Here is a 7037-nt window from a genome sequence, read left to right as displayed (position 1 = left end):
AGCACTGACCTCTTCTCTGTGGTAACCTGAGGGAATGGCCTGAAGTTGTGTCAGGGGAAGTTTAGGTTGGATATTAGAAAAAGATTGTCAGGCACTGGAACAAGCTCCCCAGAGAAGTGGTCACAGCACCACGTTTGACAGAGTTCAAGACATATTTGGACGATTCTATGGAGCACACAGTGAGACTCTTGGGGATGATCCTGTGCAGGGCAAGGAGTTGGACTCGATGATCTTTTAAGTCCCTTCCTACTCAGCATATTCTGTGAATTTGTGACGCTATGATTCTATGCCATTCCATGTCCCGTTGGATCAAGCTGTGACAACCCACACAATCCCATATCAAACTGAGTCAAACCCAGCCGTGCCAACACCAACAGGTGGCGACACGTCCCCATTGCACCCCAACACCAGCCGCGCCAGGGACGGCCCCAGCGCGTCCCCAGCGCAGCGTTAAAGGACTTCCCAAAGCTCGTCCCCGCCTTCCTACCCCCCCCCCCCTTAGTTTTCGGGCTGGTTAATCCCGTGTGTAAATGGCAGCCAATGGATGCGCCCGTTGCGCGGGGCTGGGATTAGCGGCGGGGCGAATGGCTGGCACTTTTACTGGGATTACAGAACAAAGACCTGCGTTCCCTGCCCGATTTGAGGTGTGGGGAAAAAAAAAAAAAAAAAAACCAAAAAAAACAAAACCGCAAACCACCTCCCCCCCGTTTGATTTTTTTATTCCTTTAGGCCCCCATCGGGCTATACCGGCTCCGCCCGGGAAGCGGCGGGAGGCGGCGGGAGGCGGCTCCATCGCGGCCCCCGCCCGTCCGCCCCCGCCGCTCCCGCGCAGCCTCGCCGGGGGAGGCAGCAGCGCCGCGCCCCAGCCGCCCGCGGTAAGAAAAAGTTTTGCCCCCCATCCCTTCGTCACGGGTCCCCCCCACCCCCAGTCACGACCCCTGGAGGAGGGGGCAGCGGCGGGGGGGATGTGGGGGTGGTAGGTGCGATGGGGTGCAGGGGGGGTATTAGGGCTGGAGGGATGCTTGGGGAGGATAGGGCTCGGGGATGCAGGGGGAGCATCAAGACTCGAGGGATGATTGGAGTTGTTAGGGCTGGGGGGATGCAAGGGAGCTTTAAGGATCCTGAGGGAAGATAGTGCTGAGGGATGCAGCAGGACGTTAGGGCTAGGGGAAGAGGGCTGGGGGATGCAGAGGGGCAACAGGACTGCTGGGGGAGGGGGAGGTGATCTGGCTGCGGGGTTACAAAACGATATCAAGGCACAGGGGTGGGCAGTGGGTTGCTGGGGGAATAATAGGGATGTGGGGTGCAGGGGGGCAATAGGGTGGGAGGTCATGCTGGACTCAAGGGCTGGGGTATGCTGGGGGTGATAGTGCTGGGGAATGCAGGGAGCAGTAGGGCTTGCGGGGGGATGATAGCTCTGGAGCAATCAGGCAGACATTAGGGCTGCTGGGGGGTGTTAGGGCTGTGAGGGTCTGCGAGGCATCAAGGAGAAGGTTTTTCAGGAGAGTAATAGGGTTGCTGGGCTGGATGCTGAGCTCATTAGTGCTGGGGGGATGCTGTGGAGGGAATGCCAGGCTCATCAGTGTGGGAGAGGGCAGGGATGCAGTAGGGATACTGGGGGCTGATAGTGTTGGGGGATGCTGCAGGGAAATAGGGCTTGGCAGGGACGCTGGGGGTATTAGGGCTGGGAGGGATATTGAGGAGCTGTAGGGCTTGGCAGAGATGCTAGGGATATTGGGGCTTATTGGGGCTGGGGAGTCATTTAGGGCTGGTGGGGGGAATGCTGGGGGAGATGATGGGACTTGGGGTTGGTGGGATCCATGGGGGCTGTTGGGGAGATGCCAATAAGTTTGGGAGGGTGTTAGGGGTTGGGAGTGAGAGTGCTGCAGGGGGAAATGCAGGGAGCAATAGTGCTGGGGGTGCTGCTGGAGCTGTTGGACAGGGGATGTTGGGCTGGCCCTCGGTGCCAATGGTGTCCCACATCCTGAAGGCAACTCCGGGGCCACCACCCGCCCTGGCTGCGTCTGATGGTGCCAGGAAGGAAGGGGAGCTGGAAGCAGGGCTCTGCTGGGGGCTTGCCTCCTCTCCGACACCACAGGGATCAGTGGCAGCGCTGCTGGAAATAGAAACACAGCACTGAGCTGACAAAGCGCTTGGGGCTTTGGCTGGGCTGGTTACCGGCCTTGGCACTATGGCCCATGGGCTGGAGGGATAGACATCCTCTCCTATGGCAAGTGGAAGATTCTCAGTGCCCAGGGATGACCGTGATGGGGAGAAAGTCACTCCCTGGGGATCGGGTGCCCTTGTCTTTCCAGGGCATGGGGCTGGCAGTGGGTTTATCTGGGATAAGCTGTAAATTGGAGTGATCCTATTAATGCATCTTGTGCAGGAGCAAGTTTGGACCCGGCAGGTAATTCTGGGTGTTTGCAGCGAGCGCCAGGCACAGACAGGCAAGAGCACTTCGGGAGGTGACAGTGCCAGTGAGCACCATGGAGTGGGTGCTGTGAGCATTTTGGGGTGGGTCACCTGCATACCGCTGCATCCGTCCATCTCCTGTCAGTGTGTGAGTTCCAGACATCAGAACCGCCTGGGGACATCAGCATGGAGCCTTGCATGATGGGAGCCCTCGGCTTCAGGGTGTATGCACTCCGGGCTGCTCCCACTTAAGGAGCTGCTGGAAGTGCTGCAGCTGGGGAACAATCCTGCGGATGCCAGCACCTTTAATTCCACAGGATCCCCAGTCTCCTGTCCCCAAGAGCACAGCCAGACCCAGTAAGTCAGTTGTTGCCCATCTGAACCTGCGGAATCCCCTCCTGTGGACACTGCTGCAGCACTTGGTCTGAAATGAGAAAGCTTTATGGGGACCTGACCCTGCCAGCAGCCTAGTGGCTGGGGTGCTGAAGGCCATGTCCCAGTGCCGCAGCCAGAGCAGCAAGTCCTGGCACAGCAGCATGTGCTGCCATCAGAGCAATGTCAGCAGCTGGTTGGATGTGAGGGTTGCCATGTCAGGGCAGTGTGGCTCTGTGACCACCCGCAGATTCCCTGCTCCTCTCCCTTCAGCCCTGCAGAGGCAGCATCCAAGTGACCACCAGTATACACGGTGCCCTGCTTTGGGGCTGTGCCACTGGTTTTCCCATGCGCTGTGGCTCTCCAAGCTGGTGTCACCTCTCCAAGGCCACATTTTGGGGTGAGCCCTGCCTGGGATATGTCGCCACTGTGCGAGCAGAAGAAAGGGTTGGGCAGCTGCCCTCACAGGGTGCTTGCAGTAGCAGAGGAGTGACACCAGAAATATGCTCTGATGGCTACTGCTGCCTGCTTCTGCTGTCCCTCCTGAGAGGGCTTTCCCATCCTCTGCAGGAGCTGCTGGTGTTGCCACTGGTTGCTGCTCGTTGAGGTTTGCTAATAAGTTGGGACTGGAAAGCAGGAACATGCTCAGGGTCATGTTTATCAACCTGGCTCTACCAACCTGAGTGAGAGACACAGTGCCTTTGCTGGCAGGCTGGTACTGTGATGAGAGCCTGGCACCATCCTTGCATGGGGCAGGAGGTGACAAGGAAGGTGGGCTTTGAGGCCAGCGCAGAGGGCACAGGTCTGGCTGTCCCACATGATGTGCATCACATATGACTAAAGTGATGCTCTACTTAAAGGAAGGAGAAAAAACCCCAAAGTCTCAGGTCAAAGCACATGACCTCTCGCTGCAGGATTTAATGGGGGATTCCCATCTGCTGCTCCCACAGGAAATAGCTCAGATTTTTTTGGCAATTATCAATCCTCTATACTTCCTTTTGGAATTTCAGTGACTGCACCCCAGTAGTCAGTCTGGAGGAGTGCAGAGGGACTTTGGCCAGCTGCCTGCCGCAAGGCTAACCCCCTGGGGTGGGTACAGGGCTCAGTGCTGGCTGTCCCCAGCTTGGGCAGCAGCACCCTGCGCTGTCCTGCCCATCAGCTGAGGGGTGCAATTATTCTGTGTGCTGTCAGCATCCATTTGCAGGTGCCTGTGGTGGGTGAACGTGGTGGTGGTTCAGTACTGCTGCTCCAGGATGATTGAGCTTGGTGATGAGTGATGGTTTGAGGAAGGGGATGATGAGCAGGTGAGCAGCTATGTTGGTGTCCTTGCTTTACTTCTGGCCCTTCAACCACATCTGCCTTGTGTTACACCTTGCTGGCAATGACAAACCTTCTTCAGGGGTTTGGGGGGAGTAGAGGCAGATGCTGAAGGCACTGGGCTGGGTTTACCACTACCAGAAGCCTTCTCCTTGAGGACAGGGAGGAGGAGAGGAAAGGACCTACTGAGTGCCCCTTCTGAAGTGGAGATAGCCATCCAGGAGTTAGATATGTATTTATTGGTTAATTTATTGAGAAGAACCAAGCTGGAAGCTGTAGAGAAGAGCCTCTGGTGTCCATGTGGTTGGTGGCCAGAGCAGCGGGGCTGGGGGCATAGAGTAGCCCCAGATGGAGATTTGCCAGTGAGGTGGTAGCTCTTTGCAGACCAGAGTGAGGCTTCCCAGAACCTTGCTCTGCCCTAAGGCAGCCTCTTCTTTTTACATCTCTTGAAGCATTGTCTTTAAAAAGAAGTCAAGAGTTGCAGGAGAATTGGAGCTGGGCAGTGGCATCTGGTGGACTTTAGGGATTGGGAGTTTGGGGGTTTCTGGGCTCACTATTTTGATGCTTCGTTTCTTGGTGCAAGCCCTGTTCATTGACTTTGCTTCAAGCCAGAGAGACAAATGTGAAGTGGGTCCATGGTGCCTCTAGAGTGATGGAGCAGTGGGCTGGGATGGCGATTTGCTGCCAGAGAGACTCCCCAAAGCAGCTGGGGCATCGACTGGTGTGGTAACACACTGTGTCCCATCCTGGTTCAGGAGTTGCTGCCAAACACCACCTTAGAAATGATGGCATCATTTCCAGGGGACTTGCCTATGATGCAGCAAGGCTCCCCTCGCTGTGGGAGTGAGGGAAAGCATCCCTCGAGTTGGGATGCTGTGGAGAAAAACACTGAATCCCCTCCTTGGGAGCAGGCTGTGCTGAGCAGGATTTACAGTCCTTCATGCAAATGGCTTCTGTTGGAGTTTTCTGATTTCATGTGACCTTGTCTCTGCTCTGTGCTGGTCTGCCTGGTTTAAGAAGATAATTAACCTCAGTGGAACGAGCAGGGAACCAGCGAGGAGCATCACTCTGCTGCTGCATAGCCATGTGGTTGACATCGTCCTTTGCCAGCGTGTCCTCCTCAGAGCAGATCTCCACCTCTTGCATAAGGGGTGAGATGTCCATCTTATTTTCTTTAAATCTCTAACATTAAATAGAGCAAATGCCAGTGGGGAGGTCAGTGTGGACCCTGGAAATGTGTCATCCAGTGCCCACCTGGCTTCCTGGGACCTCTGCCCCAGGAGATTGAAGAGGACAAGCGAGAAGTCCCCTGCCCATAGGTGGCATGCCCTATGGGGTGTGCCAGGGTCTGGCAGTGCCCCTGAGCCATTCAAGTGTGTGTGAGTAGTCGAGTGCAACGGCTTGTGGTGGGTCCATGGACCTGCTGTTGATCTGTTCCCACAGCCCCATAGGCAGACTAAAACCTGGTAGCTCAGAGGGTGTTTTGGGGTATAGATCCCTTTAGAAATGGCTGGGAGGAAAATTGGTGTGCAGGATGCTTTGTAAACATTTTTAATTTTTGGAATATTTCTTGAACTTTTCTGTGATATGTGTGGGTGGTGGTCCCTGCCAGGGTTGTATGTCCCACTTAGCTTGGATGTACCCTATAGTAGAAACCTCCCGCCACAAAGGTTGGACAAAGGTTGGAGGGATCTACATGCTTCTGAGAGAAATGCATGGTGCCAGGGCCCTGGTAATGAGCAGCAGGTTTTTCAGTCCCACTTCAAATCCCTGGACGAGGCAGGGATCCCAGCCATGGGTTGTGACAGCAGGAGCCCTCAGCTTCTGTCTCCCTCACTAAAAAAAAAAGAAAGTAAAAAAGCTCGCTAAGTTTTCCAACAGATTGAAAGAACATAGAGGCAGTTGGTCTTGCTTAGGGAAAAATAGACTGGGAGTCTTCCAGTGCGAGGTGACACTAGAAAATGAAACCATTGCAGTAGGCGAGAAAGATCTCCTTGGTTGCTGTGCAGGAAAATGCTTCACCCATCTTTAAAGGGATGAATGCATCTCTGTGCCCAGTTTCAGCAGAGCTCACATCCTCCCTTTAGCTCCAGCTGCATCTGCTTCCCTGCCTGGGAGACCTCTCACTCCTTAGTGCCTGCAAGAGGTGACCTTGCCTCAGGGCACTGACTGCCATGCCAGATTGCTCATCTGCTGCTGGGTCCAGCCTGGTGGCACCAGAGAGTTGGCCCTGGGCAGTGGGGACAGCTCTGGCCATTGCGCCAGGATGGAGATGGCTCCCTGGAGGTGGTCAGAGCCCCCCACAGATGAAAGGGACAAACCACACTCTGCCTGTAGTTAGCAGCAATCCTTATGCCAGAAATGAACCCGGGGGTTAATTCATAAGGGCTCAGGGCCAGGAAGCATGTGTGGCACATCACGTCCATGAGGGTACCTGGGAGCAGTGCTGATAAGGCAGGTGCTGCCTTCCCCTGCCTGCCTTCCTTCCATCAAGGAGAACTGTGGGATGCTGAAAGGTTTTGGATGAGGCTTGAGGTGAGCTCCTGGTCCATACCTTGTTGCAGGGCAGAGACCCTAGAAGGACATGGGTGGCAAGGGTATTGTCCTCCCTGGAAATGCTGCTTCTCGGACCTTTGCAAGAGGGACCCTAAAGGATGGGTTGCATTCATGGCAAGATGGATACTGAGCTCAGTGGGATGGGTATTTTGGCATGTTTCCCCCAGCACCGGTAGGATGGGGCTGTGCCCACTGCAGCCAGGCTTTGGGATCTGTTTGAGGCTTCCACCAAAGCCACACTCCTCCCCAGTGGGCTAGTTTTCTGCTTGTTTTCACTGCAGGGTAAGACATAGGGATGGAAAAATCTGTGGAGAAGGCAAGATTATGTCTCCCTAATTAGTAGGGACCTGATTATCATTTCATCACAGACCTCTGTA

The 7037-nt window shown here is 55.2% G+C and overlaps 1 protein-coding gene across 6 annotated transcripts in view; it reads left to right on the top strand.

The window, feature by feature from the left end:
- The first annotated feature begins 819 nt into the window (after window positions 1–819).
- Window positions 820–7037, top strand: part of GTF2IRD1 (GTF2I repeat domain containing 1) — a 70800-nt gene continuing 64582 nt past the window's right edge. For all 6 annotated transcript variants that reach the window (XR_003572563.1, XM_027895784.1, XM_027895782.1 and 3 more), the window contains exon 1: window positions 820–875. The gene's annotated coding sequence lies outside the window, so the exon portion shown is untranslated. The remainder of the gene's footprint in view (window positions 876–7037) is intronic.

The sequence above is a fragment of the Empidonax traillii genome, unplaced genomic scaffold (assembly GCF_003031625.1).
Source record: "Empidonax traillii isolate 1590-97213 ecotype Southwest subspecies unplaced genomic scaffold, ASM303162v1 scaffold468:size725061, whole genome shotgun sequence".
Taxonomy (NCBI): Eukaryota; Metazoa; Chordata; class Aves; order Passeriformes; family Tyrannidae; genus Empidonax; species Empidonax traillii.
The sequence above is the reverse complement of the archived record's forward strand: the minus strand, read 5'-3'. Positions and strand labels throughout refer to the sequence as shown.